We start from the raw sequence: 22,985 nt of genomic DNA, 5'->3' as shown, positions 1-22,985 counted from the left end.
TAAAGAAAATTCCTCGAGCAGCCCTATCTTTACCCTACCCCCACCCCTCTACCCCCACATATGGAAAATGGAAAGCAGCAGCTTCTCCGTTGTTCCTACCCGGAACTGTGAACAGTCACCCTACCACCCTGGCCACCCCACCCCCAACCCCCGCTCAGCCACTGAGCTCATGTCTTCTAGCCTAATTCATTTTCTAGATAGATGGAGCAAATATCTAGCAAATATTATTTATGACTTTGTGATAAATAAGCCTTTTACAGAAGTTATTCAAGGAGTTCTGGGGAATTTCAAGGATAACTTTCAGCAGGTTTCAAAGGTCAGGTCAGCCTGGGATACTGAGCCCATAGTATTTGCTGTACCGTTCATCTGTTTTGAATTATTGGTCTTACCCAGCTTCAGCTGACTCTCAATGGGACTGGCTGTGCTTTAGCTCTCTGGCAGTATTTTATTTCAATAGTGTGCAGGGGACTTTAATAATCATTATTTGTGCTATACTGACAGTAGGGAGAGAAAGAAAGGAGATCTTAATGAAATTCAAGTTCTAGCAGATGTGCTAGGAAAAATGGGTTATACCTGACCAGCCACCACTGGTTGTGTACCCCGACAACCAGGCACACAGATCAGTGGTATCCCCCTTCGTGCAGAGGAGAGAAGGCACCATACTGAACCTGGCAGTACAGAGGTGGGGTCATAAGGGCAGGGCTTTCCCAGACAGCCAGGAAGCAATGGGCTAGCCTGAGCCCTTTACTGACATATAAATGCACTCCTGATTCTCTTGCAGAAACTGCAAACATAGCTTCTTGGAAGAAGAAACTGTGTTTCACTCAACTCTGAATATACAGAATCAAACATTTTGCCAGCACATAGTAGTCACTCAATAAATATTTATTGGATTGGGTTGGATTGGATTGGATTGAATGGAATAAAAATCTAATCAAATTGGGCTCCCATTTCTCCTCCATTCTAATTGTAGTTGCCTTCCACAAAGCCTTTCTTTTAAAGATTTTTTTTGTTTTTTTTTTTTTGTTGTTGTTGTTGTTGGTTTTTGTTTGGGGAGATTTTTTTCTGGTTAGTTTATTTATCTTGGTTGTTTGGGTTTGATTTTGATTTATCCTGAGAATGAAATTGCCTGAGGCAAAAAGTGTAAAGTAAAATGTAAAGGTCTTTCCAGATCTATTCATTTCTCCCTAAATAATTTGGTAAAATTTATTTTCCATTCCTGAGACTTAAGACTATCAGCCTATTATTCTAGAAATGGTGCAAAGAATTAAAGAGTGCTGTCTCATCTTACACCCTTTAAAATAGTAAAATTTGTATCGCCCTGTTATAGTTTGAAGACGGCTTTTTTCTGAACCTGCTCTACTAATTTGAAACTCTTTATTTGGCATATTTCACTTGGGCACACATGGGTTCTTAAAAAAGTAATTGGTGAAGTGAATTGACTGCAGAAGGCTGGACTTGTTCGCCTCTTTGGCTGTTTGTTTTTAACTTCAGAAGGTAGAAAAATATCTCCTCCTGTGAGAAATCAATCAAGGGCTCCCTTTGTCTTAAGACTAAGGCACATTCTGCTAGGTCCCCTTCTTATAAACATCTGTCCCTCTTAGTTACATATAAATACGGCCTGAAGAAGTGCTACCTTGGCTATTTTTGTTAAACCAAATTATATTTAAATGCACTAGTGGACATTTAAAGAAATACCTCCTACAATATTTATCTACTATCAAACATATATTTTTTCATATTGGGTTTTCTCAAGGAATATTAATCTCTTCTTTGTTCTTTCAGAAGAGAACATTTTTAGCAGGTAGGTTGTATGCAGTCTCCTTCCTGAGACATGGAGACCAGGGCTGAGGCCCCAGAAGGGCATGTGCCTATTAGCCAGAGTTGCATATGTGTCCAAGTGGGAGCCCCACTCAAAAGGGAGGTTTAGTAAAAAAGAAAGAGCTGAGATCATCAGTCCCTAAGGAGGTCATTAAATCATGAGGGAGTGTCTATTTTAGAGGATACAACAGGATAGAGTAGTAGGGCAAAGAAAACAGGAAATAATCAAACCATTGGGCAAGAGAGATTGAAAACCCATGATGAGGGCCTTTGATGTCACTAGGTTGTTCCTGTTCCTGCATCCAGCTCTGTGTTGGGCTAAGTACACTAAAAAGCCCAGGGACAGAGCTGACAGGGTCCCTAGCTTGCTTACCTGATGACCTTGGGTTTCTGCAAGGCTACACAGCTTCTGGATGCAAACCCTCACTTACAACTACCTGGGCATTAAGACCTCAGTCTGTACTTACTCCATATTGAGTACTCCATATTGTCCTCCCTTCCCTTCAAGTCTGCTAATACTCAATTCCACAGGTAATGTGTGTGTGGCACGGGAGGTGTGTACGTGGGAGGGGGTGGTTAGGGCTTCTTACCAAGGTGAACCCTTCAGATATATTTCATGAGGAAAAGCATCCTTTTATTGAGTAGAGAAAAATGAAGACTTTCCTCTTGTATTTCAAAGCATTTGGGGCCAGCTGCATGTCCTACATCACTCGACCTTTTTCTTTTTTAGCACCTTTCCAGACAGACAGCAATTTAGGGGCGAAAGCTTCATTGTTTATTCTGGTTAACTTGTTACTTAACAAATTACTCTAAAACTTAGTGGTTTGAAATGGGACTACATCAAACAAAAAACGTTTTTGCACAGCCAAGAAAATCATTAACAAAGTGAAAAGAGAACCTACTGAATGAGAGAACATATTTGTCAACAATACATCTGATAAGGGGTTAATTCCAAAATGTATAAAGAACTTATGAAACTCAACACCAAAAAATAAACAATCCAACTTAAAAATGGGCAAAGGACCTGAATAGACACTTCTCTAAAGAGGATATACAGATGGCGAATGCACATGAAAAGATGCTCAATGTCTCTAGTCATCAGAGAAATGCAAGTTAAAACCACAATGAGATAACACCTAGCACCTGTCAGAACAGCTATCATCAATAAATCAACAAACAACAAGTGCTGGCGAGAAGAAAAGGGAACACTTGTGCACTGTTGGTAGGAATGCAAATTGTGCAGACACTATGGAAAGTAGTATGGAGTTACCTCAAAAAACTTTAAATGGAACTGCTTTATATAACCCAGAGACTCCACCTCTGGGAATTTATCTGAAGGAACCCAAAACACTAAATCAGAAGAATACATGCACCCCTTTATTCATTGCAGCATTATTTATAACAGCCAAGATTTGGAAGCAGCCCAAGTGTCCATCAGTAGATGAGTGGATGAAACAACTATGGGACATTTACACAATGGAATAGCACTCGACCATAAAAAGGAAGAAAATCTTAACATTTGCAACAGCATAGATGGACCTGGAGAGCATTATGCTAAGTGAAATAAGCCAGTCAGAGAAAGACAAATACCATATGATTTCACTCATATGTGGAATCTAATGAACAAACTGAACTAACAAGCAAAATAGAGAAAGTCATAGAGAGCAAGCTGACAGCTTTTGGGGGTGCAGGGGTATAGGGATTGAGCAAAAAAGAAAAAAAGAGAAAAAACTCATGGACACAGACAATAGTGTGGTGATCGCTGGGGGGAGGGAAGGTAGGGAGAGGGGATGGAAGGTATAGGGGGGTAAATGGTGATGGATGGAGACTTGACTTGGACTGGTGAACACACAATACCATGTACACATGATGTGTTGTATAATTGTGCACCTGAAACCTGTATATTTTTATTAACCAGTGTCACCCCGATAAATTCAATAAAAAAGAAAAGAAACGAGTACAGAAAATAAATAAATAAATAAATAAATAAATAAATAAATAAATAAATAAATACTTCGTGGCTTAAGACAACAATGTATTTTTATCTCCCATGCGTCTGCTGACTGGGTCAGCTGGGCAGTTCTCATTTAGGATCCTTCATGGGACTGCAATCAGATAGAAGTGGGCCAGGGCTAGAGGCACCTAAAGGTTTGGCTAGGCTGGACATCCAAGATGGTTCACTTACCTGGCTGAGAGTTGACAGTGACTGTCCGCTGGAGGTCAGCTTGGTTGCAGACCAGAGCATCTTCATGTGGCTTCTCCACATGGCTCCTCATGGTATGGCGGCTGGGTCCCAGGAAGAAGTGTCCCAAGAAGTTAGCATTCTAAGAGACCCACACAAAAGCTGCCGAGGTGCTTCTGACCTAGCCTAAGTCCCTGAAAGTCACTTTCCACCGCATCCTGTGGATCAGACAAGGTATTAAGGTCAGCCCTGATTCAAGAGGAGGGGAATTCTATTCCACTGCTTGATGGGTTGAGAAGTAGGCGAGCACAGAGGGGGAAGGACTTAGTAGCAGCCATGTTTGTGAACTCGACTGCAGCATTGTCCCAGAGTCTTCTCTTACTCCAAAATTCTAAAACCATTTTATTCTTTTCTGACACTATGCTGCCTCTATCTCCTTCCTCTCAAGCTCATGATCCCCCTAATTAATATGCCTTCTATTAGGTACACATATTCTGTAGGTCAGTGAAAGGGGTTGGACAGCTTTCTTCATAAAGGCGCTCCTAAATGCAACACAGTGGGTTTTTATTCAGAGAATGGCTGCCTCAAAACCACTGGAAAGCTTTTTCTTTTTAAGTTATTTATTGTTTCTTGCTTGTTTGTTTGTTTTAAACAATCCAAGGTCCATGGGTCTTGATTGCATCACACATACTACAAAAATTTTCAGGTGTCCCCATCACACTTTGCTTGGGTTTTTTTGTCTGTTTGTTTTGTTTTAGAAACCAAAAAACAAACCACCTTCTGAGGGTCTTTGGACTTGTGTATTTAAGAGTGGAAAGTCAAAAGAAAGGGAAAAGGAACTCTGGAGAAAAGTAAAAATTCAACCAAAAATAATGATTTTTGAGAGTTTGTGTAATTCTAAAACCTTTCCATTTGAAAGGAGAGGGAATCTTCCGAGGCATCGAACCGCTGTAGAGAACAAGTGAGGTTTATAGGGCAAATCCTCACACCCCAGTCTCGCTACTGTCCCCTTCTCCCAGAGGCAGGCTGCAGGCACAGAAGCAGAACTACAAAGCCCTTCGCTTACCCCAGAAGGAGTGAGTATGAGGCTCTTTACCCAGCCCCTGAGACCTGCTCTGGGCTCCCACTGAACCATCTAGGAACGTCTCTATCCTGAGAGTCTCTCCCCCAACCCCCAAGAATGACTGCCGTGGGACCCCATCCATACCTGAGGCTAAAGATTGTGTGTGTGAAGTCGCTTCCAGTTTCCTTTAAGCTTATGTGGCAGTAAGGGAAGCTACGAAAGCAGAGGCAGACGTTGTTATCTGTATTTTACCCTCATAGACCCTTTTTTCATTATCTCCCAGGAGGCACCACGGTTGGAGAGAAAGAGCACTGGATGGAGGGGGCGCTGGAGAAACCTGGGGTCTATGCATCTTCTCCACTAACAAATTGTGCTGTCCTCTCTGGCGGCTCAGCTGGAAAATGAAATGGTTCTACGACCAGATAATCTTTAAGTCTCTTCTGTCCTCCAGTTTCCCCTAAGTAAAACTGAAGTCAGGAAGAATCGATGACACATAAAATCTCAGTCAGGAGGCTGCCCACAGAAGCATCTGTGCTTCCCTTATCCAACCAATATGGGCCCTCAGCCCAGCAACCATCATTTGATGGGACTTCTTTTCTCCCAGCCCCCTTTCAGGCCATTGTGGGCAGCTGATAGGAAGAGTTTGCAAACTTGCTACCACAGATAAAATCCACAGCTCTTTTCCTAAAAGGTAGGGAATTGGGGTGGGGGTGGTGAGAGTAAGGCCTGTTCCCTCAGCTCTGGAGGTCTCTATAATTCTTTAGCTCTTAATCATTAGATCGGAAAAGGGGGGGGAGGGGGAAGAATGAAGGCGGAGCAGGAGGTAAAGGGGAAGAAAAAAACTCAACGCCAACAAAAAAGAAGACTGCCTCACACTCGGGTCCTCTGGGACCAAGAACTCCATTCAGAGTTTTCAGAAAATAGGGTCAGGCATGTCTTGTGACCTGAGACCCCAGAGCTCCTCTGTTCCCCGTAATTATCTAATACAGCACTCTCCCTGCCAAATACAATGAAACAATTTGTCACTTCAATTATCTGTCAGTCAACACTGAGGCCTTTTCAACAGGCCAGCACATGTGTTTGGAGTGCCTGTCAGTGAGGGCTGTCTAGCCAGACCCATAACCATGGAAAATGGAACCTTTGTTAATTCTGGTTCTTAGAAAAGTAAATCCATTCAATTTCTCTTCTCTGGCTCTCTTTTCCTTTCTAAATGCCTTCAGTTTGGAATTTGCACAAGGAGCTGAATTGGTCCTGCTCTGAACCTTAAATGACTGGCCAAAGGATTTGCATGAGGAAGCAGAAATTAATTATTCCTCTTGGGGCTTTTTCCCCTGGTTTTCTGTAATTCTGTGTTTGGAAGTGAGATTACACCCTGCGTTAGCAGCAGGACGGGGGTGGTGCAAGGCGATGGGGAGTGCCCCCTACCCTTTGTGGCAAGGGTGGGGTGTTGGTGTTGCTTTGTGTTAGCACTTCCCAACCAGCAGACTTCCCTGCTTCTCTCCCTTCCTTGGATCTTGTGCAGACAGAGAGGAAACTCCTTGGGGAAGATCCCTTCAGGGTTCTTCAGACTCTCCACTTCCAGAAGGAAATCCCTCAGGCAACCCCAGACCTAAGCGTGGTAATTGCTGTGAGGGAACCAGGGTCCCCTTCACTGTAAGGGGACTTGGAGGGGGAAACAGGTCCGTGACTGAATCGCTGTGGACTAAGTGAGCAAGTCTATACATTCGGTGATTTCCCAGAATAGCTGAACATTAAATACTGCATTCCAGTGTCAGACTGTGTATGAAGCTCCACTTTGGGCTGGGAATATAAGGTTGCCACGAGACAGTGTGCCAGCAAGGAAGTCCAAGGCCCTTTCACAGTTCTCTAAGGTACACACACACACATAGCGGCTGACATGTTTTAAAGGTAGAAGCTGAGAGTAGGCACACATGAGTTCATTCATGGTACTGTTTGGTTGACACTTCTACCTTGATTGTTTTTGTAGCAATTTTTTACATACATTGTCCTATAGCAAATCTATAATGTGTTTTCAAATTTCTACATAAGATTTCATATACATTGAAGTCTTATCCTACTTTAGACACAACAAATGTTCCTCCAACCTGAGAATCTGTCCTCTCCCCACCTAGCCCTGTGGTTTACGTGCCTAAGCCTGAGGCTGAAACATATTACTTTCATTCCTGCCAATCTTAGGACCACAACCACAAAAAGAAAGCATATTGGTGTTTTCCAGGCATTGCAATTCTGTCCCCAGGACATCTAAGAAGATAGATCCCTGAAGATTTTCAAGCCAAAGCTCATCCTGTCCCCCTAGGTGTGTTAGAGATCTTCCGGCTTACCATGAGTCTTGTCAGAGGATAATCATTTTTTTCCTTTGATCCGTATTTCTGCCTTCATCCTTCCTTTACACTTTCCTCTTTTCTTTCTTACTCCTTGCTTCTCTCTCTTTTCCCATCTGTTTACTTTCCTACCAGTTCCCTGCCAGTCCTTCCTTTGTATTGTTTTCTTTTTTATCCTTATGATTTTCTGCTTCTTTCTCTCTATTTCCTCTTTGAACCTTAAGAATTTTATAGTCATCCCCATACATAGCCCTGGTTTGTGCAAAGAGAAATCATTCATTTTTCTTTTTTCTCTGTTTTAAAGGTAAGAAAATATAAGCCCAAGTAGGGAGGTCTTAAATTCAGTCAGGAACTCAGGGGTGAAGTTGCCAAATAAATGAATCAATGCCACCTCCAGGCAGACCTAACCCCAGCAGTGTTACCTACTGGGTATCCATCCTCCATACCACCACCAGAACACACACAGTGTACTTTTCTCCACTCAACTGAGGGGGCAGATTCCTCTCAGGAGGATCCTGGCAACAATCCTGAAGGCGATCCAAGAGATAACTAGGTCCTTTCTCTCCTAAGCCATGAGTACAGCCTCTCTTCAGCAGAGGAAGAGTCTAGCATGGCATACATGACACTGGGAGAAGAAAATCACCTTTCTTTCTAAACAAATATTCTGTAAGCAGCTGAGTCCTAAAAAATGACTAGGGAAAGCTACATACATATCCCAAATATACTAACACTTAGCTAAATTATTCTGGAATTCTTGCAGGGAGAAGTGTGTGTGTGTATATATGTGTGTGCGTGTCGTCGGCAGCCGTCCGTCTCGAGAGACGATGGTGTAGCTTCTTAAGAGTCTATCTGCACCGCCGAGAATGGCTGTGCAGTCCGACTCGGGAGTGACACGGTATCTGTCTCCTCCCGTGTTGAATCGACATCTCGCGATGACGCTGGAGTGTCCTCTCCAGTGAAGCTGAAGCTACAGAGCCTGGGCAGGGTGATATGGAGGGTCTGCTGTTGCCCATGCAGCAGACCCCCCTCTCTTCGCAGCTGAAGGGTCCAAGGGAAAGACGGAGTCAATACAGCTTGGCTTCAGGTGCGCCGCAAGAGTTGCCGGTGTTGACTACAACGTCAAACCGCCTTAGGGACTCCGGTTCCGGATTTTCTGTCGGGGTTTACTCCCTTAGCCTTTCCCCTGAAGAGGTATGCCACAAGGCAGCGGAGGTTTTTTGGAGTCAGAGTTTTCCTTCTCTGATGTGCCCTGACTGGAAGATCGAACCAGCGACACTTAGCTCGCAGGCCGATGCTCAATCCACTGAGCCAAACCAGCCAGGGAGTATTTTCTAGTAACCCCATGTTTTTAAGAGGGTTCATTTTCAATAAGCCCCGAATTCATTCTCTGCCTTTTTCAGCTTATTCTAATTGACTTAGAGCTGCTTCCAAAAATCAGTCCTACCTTAATATAGAAAAATTAGAAACCATTAAGGCAATAAGAAAAAGTACGTCCCAATACTGAAAGCAATTCCAAAAACAGATTATTTCTAGAAGAGCCAAAGTCTAGGCAGGATGAGGACAATTTAACGAGCACCTTCTGTGCCCTTCCTGTGTACAGTGCCGTAGCAGAGAGGCAAATGCCAAACCACAAGGCTGAAGGAAGTGAGGGAAAGTTGGGACCACAACCACAAGGCACACATGCAGGGGCTTAGTGAAGGGGGAGGGAGGAGTGGTCAGTCTGTTTTGTCTCAGCTCTGGGACAAGCAGGCCAGGGCTCTCACCTCCCCCCACCTTTTCCCCAACCTCCCCGCTGACCTATTCCCCCTCCCCCTGAAATCCCCTTCACTTTATTGACACCAGTGTTTAACCTTTCACCTCTGGCAACCTCTACTGTTTGCTCCTTGGGAAACACGGTGACACGGTTGCCCTCTCCCCTGGTCAGTCCCCAGAGAAAAGGGGGCAGAAAGGGTCCTGAGCTGAATGAGCATTCTGTGCTGCCCCAGGCGGGGGTGGGGGTGGGGGGTTTCTAATCCTATCTCCGGCCCTGCACAGTTCAGAAGCATTTCCCAAGGAGCAAAGCCGTGGGGAGCACAGCAGATTCTCTGTCTCTCAGGAATACAGTTTTTCCAGCAGACTTTTTGATTCTTCATCCTGCCTTTAGATAGCCCCAACTTTTCTTTCCCACAGCCAACCTCCCTCTAAACCTAGAAGAGAAACGATATATGTTTGGAGCAAATGATAACTTCCTACCGTGGTGAATTCAGGGACTAAGGTCCATCTGAGGAGCCCATCCAGAAGGAAGAAGAAAGGGGCACCCGGAGGACATGAGGCCAAGCTCTCAGAACATGCATTGCTGTCCCTCTGGTCATCCCAGTGTCCCAGAGATGCCAGGGGACTTGGGGATCTCCAGCCTGATTGCCTGAGTGCCACCGGAATTCATTTGAGTAGTTGATACTTTTAAATTTTTCCATAGATTCAAGTCCTTTTAGCTTTCTCTGGTTATGATCACAAAATGTCCAAAAATTGCAATGTGTGTACCATTTCTCTTGGCTCCACAGTCTAAATATTTTTTAAAAGATTTTACTTTATTTATTTTTAGAAAGAGGGGAATGGAGGGAGAAAGAGAGGGAGAAAAACATCAGTTGAACTGACTGGGGACCGAACCCGCAACCCAGGCATGTGCCCCAACAAGGAATCAAACCAGTGAACTTTCGCTCTGCAGAACTATGCCCAACTGAGCCACACCAGTCAGGGCCACAGTCTAAATATTTTATTATATATACAATTTAATCAGAAACCCAGAGGTGATTTGCTGAAACCAGCCCAAACACCAATTTGCCACCCTTCTGAGAAATAGTGAATAAAGCTTTCTGGGTTGTGAAACAAAATTACTTAAAAAACAACCATGCTAAATTTTAAAACACAAAACTTCACTGAATTCAATGAGTATAAACCATTTAAACTATGTTTACATGTAAGTTAGCATTACCTGCATTAACTGAATTTAATAACTTGCTTGCTATTATTAAAATTGTAACTCAATAAAAGTGACAACCACGTAAAATAACTGCAGTTTCAGGAAGGTTGCCACCAACATGGCAACAAGGAGAAAAGGGCAGGAGAGGCTGGAAGTCACGAAGCCTGGGTCCGCTTCCAAGTACTTGAATGATAAAGTAGTTATTAATGATAAAGATAATTAATTTTTAACAAAAATAAAAACAGTGGGTTTTCTTACTCTCAGGTCTGATGGGAGTATCAAATTAATGTATGCAGAAGCATTTCATAGATTCACAGATGAGCTGACCACTTGTGCAGACCTTGAGTATAGATTTTAAGAACAAGAGATTTTTTTTAGTCTTCAGTGCCTCTAAGTAATAATGAATTTGTATATGTTCAAATACATAAATATAATAAATACATATGTGTAATGTAAGCATATATATATATATATATATATACATAGACCCCTGGCTGGTTTGGCTCAGTGGATTGAGCGTTGGCCTGCGAGCTAAGTGTCGCTGGTTCGATCTTCCAGTCAGGGCACATCAGAGAAGGAAAACTCTGATTCCAAAAAACCTCCGCTGCCTTGCGGCATACCTCTTCAGGGGAAAGGCTAAGGGAGTAAACCCCGACAGAAAATCCGGAGCCGGAGTCCCTAAGGCGGTTTGACGTTGTAGTCAACATCGGCAACTCCTGCGGCGCACCTGAAGCCAAGCTGTATTGACTCCGTCTTTCCCTTGGACCCTTCAGCTGCGAAGAGAGGGGGGGTCTGCTGCATGGGCAACAGCAGACCCTCCATATCACCCTGCCCAGGCTCTGTAGCTTCAGCTCCACTGGAGAGGACACTCCAGCGTCATCGCAAGATGTCGATTCAACACGGGAGGAGACAGATACCGTGTCACTCCCGAGTCGGACTGCACAGCCATTCTCGGCGGTGCAGATAGACTCTTAAGAAGCTACACCATCGTCTCTCGAGACGGACGGCTGCCGACGATATACATAGACAGATACATACACATACATAACCACACAAGTCTGAACAAACATCTACTCAGTCTTGCCCAACTCTTTTGTAAGTGGGCTCGTTGTACTGATCTGTCAAAATGTAGAATAAATATTTGCAGTAGATTTTAATTCATCTCTCTGAACACTGTGATAGTCTAATCTAAAATGTTGGTTTCACAATATTGTCAGTATAATCACTTTACATTCATGTAGACTTTAACTTTGGGGAAACTTTAAATTTATAAAGAAAGATGGGGAAGGAAACAAATATTTTTTCATTCTCCCATCCATGTGGTAGTCCAGCCTTTTTTTGAATTAAATGGAAAGAAGCAATAAGAAGGATCAAATAGTGTCATATAAAATTTGAGGTAGCTCCTAAGGACTATGCCAAGAGGAAAACTCAACCATTTCCCCACACATAGACATCTCAGCAAGTAGGCAGGGTAACATCCCTGTAAGTAGAAAGCAAAGGCTTTAGGAGTCCAAGAAAACTAACTGGTGTTTCAACTACACTTGAAATAGCAGGAGAGAAGGAAGCTGGAAGTTCTGATCTGGGGTGGTTCTGAAGAACAATGCAGCCATTGGAAAGCACTTGGGCTGTGAAAGACCGCTGATAGACATGCAAATGTGAAGGGGTCTGAATAGACTCAGCAAAGCTGGGTTTCCACCGGCAGGGGTAGGAGCGAAGGGGGAAGCTTTGGGGAGATTGACGAAAGCACTTGCCCTGAGCCAAAAATAACTTTTGCACTATAAGGACTTTTAGGTAGAGCTGAAACGAGCCATTGAATGCTTTTTTAAAGTGCCACTGGATTCTGAAAGGGCAGCAATAATGCAAATTTGAATTTTGCCTTAGTTAATTGGGTAGAGGAATCACCAATTAATCATAGAGAGGCAGAAAACTATTATTTGGTCTCACTGATGAAATGCTTTAAAAAAATACTATATTCAAATGTCTGAATCCGACAACATGAAAAAGAGCAGGAAGGACTTTAGCTAACCTCTATAATTTACCTGAGCTGAGATAAACAGCTGAGATCAGTAGTTCACGGTTGTATTAACATTCAGCAACGGGTTAGGGAACCCTCTAGTCCCCGAAACTTTTCTTGGCCTGATCTCTGTGGGGACTGCCCCAGGGAACAGCCAAGAGCAAGGCTAGTGCCCCAGTTCTTTCACAGGCTCAGCCCTGAGAAACATCACCAGGAAGGAGTGCACTGAAGGTCCCTGTCACCATCTGGAGAAACAGCCACTAACCTTAAGTTCAAGGAAGCAGAATGAGGAAAACCTTCCTTCTCAACTGAACTTCCAAGTGTCTGGTATTAAACTGATTGTTCAGAATTTTGGTTTCCTGCCCAGCAAAATGAAAATTTACAAACTTCAAATGTCTTTTTTATTATTAATAACATTCTTACTGACTCAAAAAATACACCTGGTGTATTTCTTCTTGACTTTTGTTGAAATTGTTTTAGTGTTGTGTATCGATTCCTGTCTCAAATGAAGGTGTAAAAAGAATTTTCAATGGAAATAATAACACGTGGATGAGGGAAACAGAATGTGAGTTGGATCTGTGTAAAATGAACTACCCAATTTTTCAACATTTTTTCCATGAGGTTCACATGCAGTGAAATAATTCTTTCTAAAAAGAACAAATTATTTGAAACGTTTCAATAAATATTTTTATTCAAAACATATTTCACACACAGAGTTAATGGTCTATATTTTTGCAAAGAATTCCTGACAGCCCCATCCTAGACTTTGCCTTATAAAATAATGGCCTCCTGAAAGAAAGGCTGGAAAACCTCATACCGACCTATCTTCCTCCTGATTCTAACATCCAGGAAATAAAACAGTCATTTCTCTAACTTCCAAGTGTGGTCTGTTTGGTTTGGTTTGTTTTCGAATAGATCTTATTCCCCTTCACTCTGACCCTCCTTCCCAAACTTTCTATATCCATTCAGGGGGACATCAAAGCCCAGAGGTCAATAGTCTGGGAACCTAGGAAGTGCTCTGTTGCATTTTAGCAGGTGTAGTCTTAAGTAATTTGTTGTAGTGGGGCAAAAGAGTAGTTGCCTAGCTAAAAGGGCTTGCAGGAGATTGTTTATTTCCAACTATTCTGTTAGTATAGTATACTCTAAAACCAGATTTAAAAAAATAGATGACTGGTGATGGAAATGTTCTTAACTTTGGTTGTAGTAGTGTTTACATCATATGCTTTTTCTAAATGCGATGAAATATAAACCATATTGTTTGTAAATCATACCTCAATAAACTTGAATGCTAAAAATAAAAAAACATAAAAAAATAGAAGACAATCACAATTCAAGACAACAAAATCTGCTCATGTGAAAATATACCAAATTGTGGGGTTGTATTATTTAACATCTCCAGTTATTGCTATGGTGAGGTTGACCAGAAATTCTTCTCATTATCTACTGGAAAAGTTAAAAGATGCTACTTGTAGGTAGAACCACACCTCATGGAGAGAAAAGAGAGAGTCATTTACAGGCAGCAGGTGGCTCCCGTAACATAATACAGGCTCAGAAAAATGTCATCCCATACTTTAACAAAAATATGCATTTACTTTCTTTTAAAATAAGGCCTTAGAAAAGTCTATGCATCTTTGCTATTATTGAAATATTTGTCACAATAATGAAGTAAGCATTTTTTGAAAGATTTTATTTATTTTTAAAGGCATGGGAAAGGAAAGAGATAGAGAGAGAAACATCAATGTGAGAAAAAAACATTGATCAATCACCTCCCACACACGCCTGGACTGGGGACCAAACTGCAACTCAGGCATGTGCCCAGGCCGGGAATCAAACTGGCAACCTTTTACCTTGCGGTACAATGCCCAGCCAACTGAATCACACTGGTCTGGCAGTGATCTTCCTTTTTAATCTATCGCACAGAGCTGACCACTTGACTCACTGAGCTCCTGGCCTCTCTCAGAAAAAAAATCAGAGCCATGATGGCAATCACCAACCTTGACCCCCAAAATGCTGCCTTCTCAAATTGTGTTTAAGCCTGTAGATATGCATAAGACTTTCTCTGTGGAAGGAGTTGTGAACTAGAGAATACAAATCTTATGACTTTTGGTTAAACATGGGAACGTACCCCTAAATAATGTAGCTCAGCTGGTTGGATATCTTCCCACAAAATGGGAGGTTAGATTCCCAGTCAGGGCACATGCCTGGGTTGTGGGTTTGGTCCCAGTCAGGGCATATACAAGAGGCAACTGATTGATGTTTCGCACATTAATGTTTCTCTCTTTCTTCAACCCTTCCTTTCTCTCTAAAAATAAATGAATAAAAAATTTTAGAAAAGAATATGGAGGACTAAACATATATATTATTCTCTTCTTCCTCTTCCATAAGACAAATATTCTGGAGAGAAATGGAACAACAAAATGTTGAAAGCTGAAGAGCAGGTGGATAAATGTGTAACTGGCTAAACAGTCTACAGATAATTGAATACTAAGAGAAAATTGGAAAAATAAGAGGAACAACCCATTTTACATCATGGAACACCCAACAGTTAGCACCAGGTACCTCTGAAAGTGGAAGAGAGGAGTAAAGGTGGAGCTAACATCAGGAGGAAAGTCTAAAGAGATTCTGGTATCTCTAGATGCCACTGATGGTTGCTCTTTCTCTTACCCTGGCTGAAAACTGGAGATTTGTTCCCCAAAGAAGATAAAACTTAGGTTATCAGGGCCATAGAACATCACAGCACAGAGGAGGGAAAGGGAGCACCATAATGAAAATAAGGAGTTTAAGTGAAAATTTAGCTTCTAAGTGTTGAGACCCTTACCCTTCTTCTCCCTTTTGGCAACCAGATCACTGACAAGCAGACATATAACTCTTCAGGAGGGAAATTGGTAAAGACTTTTCTGGAAACTCCAATCAGAGCAAGAGACAAGACCTAAGCATACTGACTTTGGGAGCTGCCTAATGAAGTGGCACAGCCAAGATACCTTAGAGTAAAACCTGCAGTAAACAGACTCTGCCCTCCCTGGGACTCCAGTAGCTTTTCCATGACCCACTCTCGTGTATGAAGGCATAGCCACATATGAAGAAATCTCGGAGGAAGATCTATAATAGGAAAGACAAGTGCCAAAACAAACAGATGAAAGCAACTGGAACAAAACAGTTGTAGGGCAAAAACTTCAGGAGAAATAAGAAAATATTTCATCCATAAAATAAGAACAGGTAATTCTAAAAAGCAACATTCAAAGAACAAAAAGGCAGATATTGGAAATGTGATGCCAGAAATGAAAAACTCAATATAAGAATTGAAATAGAAACTTGGAGACTTGTCCCCTGAAATAGATACCCCCCAAAAGTGGATCCATGTAGAAGAATTCCAAGTAATTTATGTAGATACTCCACCCTCAAGAAGGTGGGGCATAATTTTCACTTCTTAAATGTGGGCTACATGTAGTAACTTCTAAAGAATATGAAAAGAGAGGTAAACAGAGTAGTATTACAGTGGAGAAACCTCTCAAACACTACCTCAGGTACTCAAGGTAACATCAACAGTGGTAAGTCATGTTGATAAGTAGTATGTACTCTGGAGATGATATGATGAGAAGGGAAATTTTCTTCTGTGGTCTTCCTCCCCAAAGCATGTAACTCCAATCTCACTATAGGAAAACATCAGACAAATCCCAGCTGGGGGACATTCAAAACTCTCAAGGTCATAAAAGCAAGAAAAGATTTTCAGAAACTGTAACAGATAAGAGGAATTTAGCAACATAAGAAAACTCAGTGTTGTGTTGTATCCTTGCTAGGGTCTGGAACAGAAAAACACCATTATATAAAATTAAGGAAATCTGAATAAACTATGGTCCTCAATTAATAATAATGTACTGATGTTGGCTCCACCACCATTACATTAGAGTATTCTGAATTTAACTATATGTTTACCTTGACCAGTGAGATCTTTATTTTCATATGTTTTCATGTTACTATTCAGTATTCTTTTGCTTCAGCTTGATGGTGTCTCTTTAACACTTTTGAAGGCCAGTTTAGTGAAGATGAACTATTTCAGTTTTTGTTTGTCTAGAAACTCTTTTATCTCTCCTTTAACTTTGAAGGACATCCTTGCTAAGCAGAGAATGCTTAGTTGGCATGTTTTCTTTCAGCCCTTTGAATATAACATGCCATTCCCTTCTGCCCTGAAAAGTTTCTGGTGAAAAATCCAGTGATAGTTTTATAAGGGTGCCCTTATACATAACAAGTTCTTTGTCTTCATAGGGAAAATAATTGCCATGTTCTGTCTCTGTAACTGTGCTTGTATATTTGCATCAGAAAAAAAGCATAATTGGCATGTTCTGTTTCTGTAACTGTGCTTGTATTAGCATCAGAAAAACTTTTTGAACAGTGTACCTGTGAACAATCCACCAATGAACAGTTTGCCCATGAACAATCTGTCAATGAGCATTGATCCCCATGCTTGATGGCAAAATGCCATAAAAGCCTGTGAGATGTGCATCTCGGGGCTCAGATCTTTGCAGACTCCTCCTCTGGGCCCGCATGCGTGAAGAAAAGTTTGTTCCTCTGCCTCTTCCAGTGCTGCTTGAGTTTCTTGCAACCTGTAATTTCCCGCAAGAGTCTCTTGCTGATTTTGAGTCTATCCTTGTTTTTAACTTGTGACAATTTAATTGTAAGTTTTCTCAGGGAGGGTCTCTTTGGCTTCCTTTCCTTTGGAACTCTGTAGGCTTCCTGGATCTTGATGTCTGTTTCCCCAGGTTAAGGAAGTTATCCTCCATCATTTCTCTGGATAAGTTTTCTGCCCCTTACTCTCTCTCTTCTCCTTCTATGATCCTTATTATACAAATATTTGTCCACCTGATGATGTCTCACAAGTCCCTTAATCTATTTTCACTCTTTCTTTTTGCTCATCTGATTAGATGCTAAAAACTCATTAGAGACAAAACAGCTTTCACATAAGGGGCAAATAACATTGGCATTAGACTTTTCAATAGAAACACTAGAAAATAATGCTGGAATTCCTTAAAAGTTCTGAGAAATCATCACAAAAATGATTCTGGTGCCTTCTTGGTACATTGCATCAGTAGAAAAAATATGACATCCCACTGTTAGTCGTGTTCACCTTGATGACTGGATCAAGTTGGTATCTGCTAGGTTTCTCCACCATTAAATAACCATTTCCCTTTCTGTATTTGATTAATATATTCTTGGTAGATATGTTGATATTACAGTAGTATTCTGTCCCTTATCATCAAACTTCCACCCACAAGCCTCAGGATCCACTGATGACTCCATATCTATATCAGCTACTTTTATGATGTTTGCCAAGTGATGTTGCTATTAATTGGTGTCCTGCTAACTAAAAGAGCTTTCCTTTCACTTCCATTTGTTTGTTTGTTTGTTTGTTTACTTATTTTCTCACTCTGGTATGAACTTGGGTTTTCTTTCTATTCAATAGGTTTTAACCTAACATTCTCATTGTTTATTTTAATGCTCATAACATCCAAAATTTGGTTAGTGGAAACTCATTCCAGATGGCCCCTTGCTCCTTTGGACATATACTCTTAGTTCTTTGAGCACTAGCTTACTTTCTTTTTTTAATATATTTTGTTGACTATACTGTTACAGTTCTCTCACTTTCCCCCCTTTGCTAGCTTCCATGCAGTACCCCACTTCCCTGCAGCAGTCCCACCCCCCTTAGTTCATGTCCATAGGTCATGCATGTAAGTTCTCTGGCTTCACCCTTTCCTATACTATTCTTAGCATCCCCTATCTATTTTGTACCTACCAATTATGCTTCTTAATCCCTGCACCACTTCCCAATTTCTCCCCCTTCCCCCTTCCAGCTGATAACCCTCCAAATGATCCCCATACTTATTATTCTCTTCCTCTTCTGGTTGTTTTCTTAGTTTTGTTTTGTTTTTATTTTATAGATTCAGATGTTGATAGTTGCGGGTTTGTTGTCATTTTAACGTTCATAGTTTCGTTCTTCTTTTTCTTAAATAAGGCCCATTAACATTTCACATAAGAATAGCTTGGTGGTGATGAACTCCTTTAGCTTTACCTTGTCTGGGAAGCACTTTATCTGCACTTCCATTCTAAATGATAGCTTCACTGGAGAGAGTAATCTTGGTTGTAGGTCCTTGCTTTTCATCACTTTGAATACTTCTTACCAGTCTTTTCTTTCCTGCAAAGTTTCTTTTGAGAAATAAGCTGATAGTCTTATAGGAACCCCTTTATAGGTATCTCTTTGTTTCTCTTGCTGTTTTGTTTATTTACTTATTTATTTTTAGAGAGAGGGGAAAGGAGAAAGATAGGAAGAGAAACATCACTGTGTGGTTGCCTCTCACTCGCGCCCCCAACTGGGGACCTGACATTCAATCGAGTTATGTGCCCTGACTGGGAAATCAAACCAGCAACACTTGGTTGGTAGGCCGATGCTCAATCCACTGAGCAACACCAGCCAGGGTTCTCTTGCTGCTTTTAAGATTCTCTCTTTATCTTTAACCTTTGGCGTTTTAATTATGATATGTCTTTGGGTTCTCTTTGGGTCAAGCTTGTTCAGAGTTTCTGTGCTTCCTGAACTTGTATGTCTATTTCTTTTGCCAAATTTGGGAAACTTTTCATTACTTTTTCATGTAAGTTTTAAACCTCTTACTCCCTGTCTTCTCCTTCTGGCACCCCTATGATTTGGATATTGGCACGTTTAAAGTTGTCCCAGAGATTCCTAAGTCTCTTCACATTTTTTGAAATTCTTATTTCTTCATTCTGTACTGGCTGACTGCTTATTTCTTCCTTATTTTCCAAATCATTGATTTGAACCCCAGCTCCCTTCCCTTCACCATTGGTTTTATGTGTATTTCCCTTTGTTTCACTGAGTATAGCCTTCACTTTCCTGATGTGTTTGTTGTACTCAGTCATGTCTGTCCAGTCTGTGAGCATAACTATCACCAGTGTTTTAAACTCTGTGTCTGTTAGGTTGGCTATCTCCTCATCGCCTAGTTCTCACACAGGGACCCTGATCTGCTTCCTCTTTTGGGCCATACTTTTCTGTCTTTTCAATTTGAAAACCTCCTGTGTTTGCCTCTTTATCTTAGGTAGAGCTGTCCCACCTGTTATATTGTAAGGGACAGAGCCTTAGGTACTCATCTGTGTGGAGTGCCCCATTTCACTGCCTTGTGGTTGCTTTATGTGGGGGGGGGGGGATCTGAGAGGAAATAATGCCACTTTCCAGCACTTATCCCTTTTCCAGGCACTTCTTCCACTTCCTGTATGAGACTAGTGCCCCTTTAGCTATTTCCCTAGTTGTGGTTCCCAGAGTGGGTGGGTCTGTGGACATTCTAGGACTGTGGGGGCCCACTAAACAAATGGACTCCACTGAGAGAATGGCAGTTTTCTTCCACCACCCCAATCCCCACTGGTTTTCACAGTCAGAAGCAATGAGGTTTTATTTTCCCCAGTGCTGGAACCATGAGCTGTATGTCTGATCTGGGGCTGGGATTGCTCCCCAAATGTCCCTTCTGACTTTTATAATGTGTGACTGTACTGTCTACCAGATGGCCACAGCTGCTGCTACCACTACCACATCGCATCCTCTCTGCCCCAGCTCTGCCCCTCCTACCTGTATGGAGGAGTATTACTTCTTTATATCTTTGTTGTTGGATTTCCATGCAGTTCTATTTTCTCGTAGTTCTGCTTGTTTTTAGTTTTGGGGTAGTTGTATTTCCTCTTATGGTTGTGGAGGGTGGCAAAGTATGTCTACCCATGCCTCCATCTTGGCCACAAGTCCTGAGCACTACTTGACTTTCTAACACAGTAAGATACTTTCCTTTACCCTGTCTGGACTCATACTTTTCTCCAAAAAGATGCATACATAAAATCTATAAATATCTGTATATTTAGCTGAAGAATATATATGGAGAATATATATATTTAGCTGAATGTATCCAGCCATGTAATATAAAAAATAGAAATATTTATTGAAGAAGATACAAAAAACATTGAACATAGGACAATGATGCCTCAGTCCCCTTCAAAGTAGGCACCTTGGGACCTCACACAGTTCTCCAAATCACCATCAGCTACTCCATCATATTTTCCTAAATTTCATCGATGTTCTGAAATCCATTCCCTTCCAAAGGTGATTTTAGTTTTAGGAAAAGCCAGAAGCTGCAGGGCACCAAATCTAGGCTGTACAGGAGCTGAGTCACCTGGGTGATTTGATGTTTCACAAAAAAACTCTGTATGATACCTGATGCATAAGTGGGCACATTGTCATGATGAAGCTGCCAATCACCAGTTGCCCATGGCTGCAACCTTCTTAATCATCCAAATAGTTTCTGCAGAGGAATGTTCATGTTTAACACAAAATTTAATGCAGATTCATTGCTCTACTCTCTCAGTCATTTTGAATGTGATGGTTACACAGCGAACATGCTCATTCAATGGCCTCTACTGCCTCCACTGGTTAGTACAGTGAAGTTGTCATTGTTCCTGCATGTTTATTCCAGTCCACTCTCCTTGTCTGCAGGTTACATCAATGTCACAAAAACTGTTCTCACTATATTAACAATGGCTGGACTTTTTCAGAACAGATCTCTTATATTCACAAGGTCATGCCGATGCTTCCAAAATCCAATCCAACACCTCAGGGTTCTTATAGCACGCCCCCCACCCCTTCATAGCTATAAGGCCATTTTTTATGTCTGTGGTTCTCCTTTTAATCTGCTTTATTGATCTTTTTTCTCCTAAATAAAATTTCTTCAATTCTCCAATCCACATGATATAAAACATGGCTGTTAACAGTTTCTAGACTCTATTACAGCTTCAGTGAACCAAAAAGAAACAGATCTCTCCTTGTCTAGCTTCTTTTTTTATTTCCCATTTATTAAGGTTTTCATTGGATATCAATTTTTCCCATCTAAAAATTTTTTGAAACTTTTTAAAATTATATTTTATTGATTATGCTATTACAGTTGTCCTGAAATTTCCCCCTTTTCCCTACTCCATCCAGTACCCCTCACTCCCTCAGTCAATCCCCCCTCCACTGTTCATGTTCCCATATGTATAAGTTCTTTAGATACTCCATTTTCTATACTGTACTTTACATCCCCATGGCTATTCTGTCACTGCCTATTTGTGCTTCTTAATCCCCTCACCTCTTCACTCATTCCTCCAAACACCCCTCTTATCTGGCAACCATCAAAATGGTCTCCATATCCAGGATTCTGTTTCTGTTCTTCTTGTTTGCTTAGTTTGTTTTTTAGATTCAACTGTTGATAGATATGCATTTTTGCCATTTTATTGGTCATAGTTTTGATTTTTTTCTTAAGTAAGAACCTTTAATGTTTCATATAATAATGGTTTGGTGATGATGAACTCCTTTAATTTTTTCTTGTCTGAGAGGTTCTTTATCTGCCCTTCAATTCTAACGGATAGCTTTGCTGGGTAGAGCCACTGGGTAGAACAATCTTGGCTGTAGGTCCCTGTGTTTCATGACTTTGAATATTTCTTGTCAACCCTTTCTAACCTGCAAAGTTACTTTTTAGAAATCAGCTGACAGTCTTATGGGTACTCCCCTGTAGGGAACTAACTTCTTTTCTTTTGCTGCTTTTAAGATTCTCTCTTTATCTTTATCCTTTGGTATTTTAATTATGATGTGTCTTGGAGTGGGAATCTTTGCATCCATCTTGTTGGGGCTCTCTGTGCTTCTTGGACTTGCATGTCTATTTCCTTCACCAAATTAGAAAAGTTTTCTTTCATTATTTTTTTAAACAGATTTCCAATTTCTTGCTCTTCCTCTTCTCCTTCTGGCACCCCTATGATGTGAATGTTGGACCACTTGAAGTTGTCCCAGAGGCTGCTTATACTGTATACTGTCCTCATTTTTTTGGATTCTTTTTTCTTCTTGTTGTTCTAAGTAGCTATGTGTTTGTTTTTATTTGTTTGTTTGTTTGTTTTTGCTTCCTTATATTCCAAACCATTGATTTGATTCTCAGCTTCATCTACTCTATTATTGTTTCCCTGTAAATTGTTCTTTAGTTCAATTAGTGTATCCTTCATTTCTCACTGGAATTTTTCTATGCTATTGAAGTCCTCACTAAGTTTCTTGAGTGTCTTTATACCCACTGTTTTAAACTCTGCATCTGATAGATTGCTTATCTTCATTTCATTTAGCTCTTTTTCTGGAGTCTTGATCTGTTCTTTCATTTGGACCATGTTCTTTTTCTCCTCATTTTGGCAGCCTCCCTGTGTTTGTTTCTATGTATTAGGTAGAGCTGCTTTGACTCTGTATCTTCATAGTGTGGCCTAATGTAGTAGGTGTCCTATAGGGTCCAGTGGCACAGTTTCCCCTCTCACCTAAGCTGGATACTCAAGGTGGGCCCTTCATGTGGGCTGAGTACACCCCCTTCTTGAAATTGAGCTTTGGTGGTTGTTGGCAGATCAATGAGAGGGATTTACCCAGATCAGTCAGCTGCAAGGACTGACTATGAACACTTACCACCACCTTTTACCCTGCTCCGTATGCAGAGGCAGGGAGGGAGGTTCTGCTGTGACATGGCCTATAGCTGCCCACTAGGTGTGCAGGCTCTGGGGTTTCCCAG

The sequence above is a fragment of the Furipterus horrens genome, unplaced genomic scaffold (genome assembly GCF_987537825.1).
Source record: "Furipterus horrens unplaced genomic scaffold, mFurHor1.1.pri manual_scaffold_12, whole genome shotgun sequence".
Classification (NCBI taxonomy): domain Eukaryota; kingdom Metazoa; phylum Chordata; class Mammalia; order Chiroptera; family Furipteridae; genus Furipterus; species Furipterus horrens.
This window is presented reverse-complemented; position numbering follows the sequence as displayed.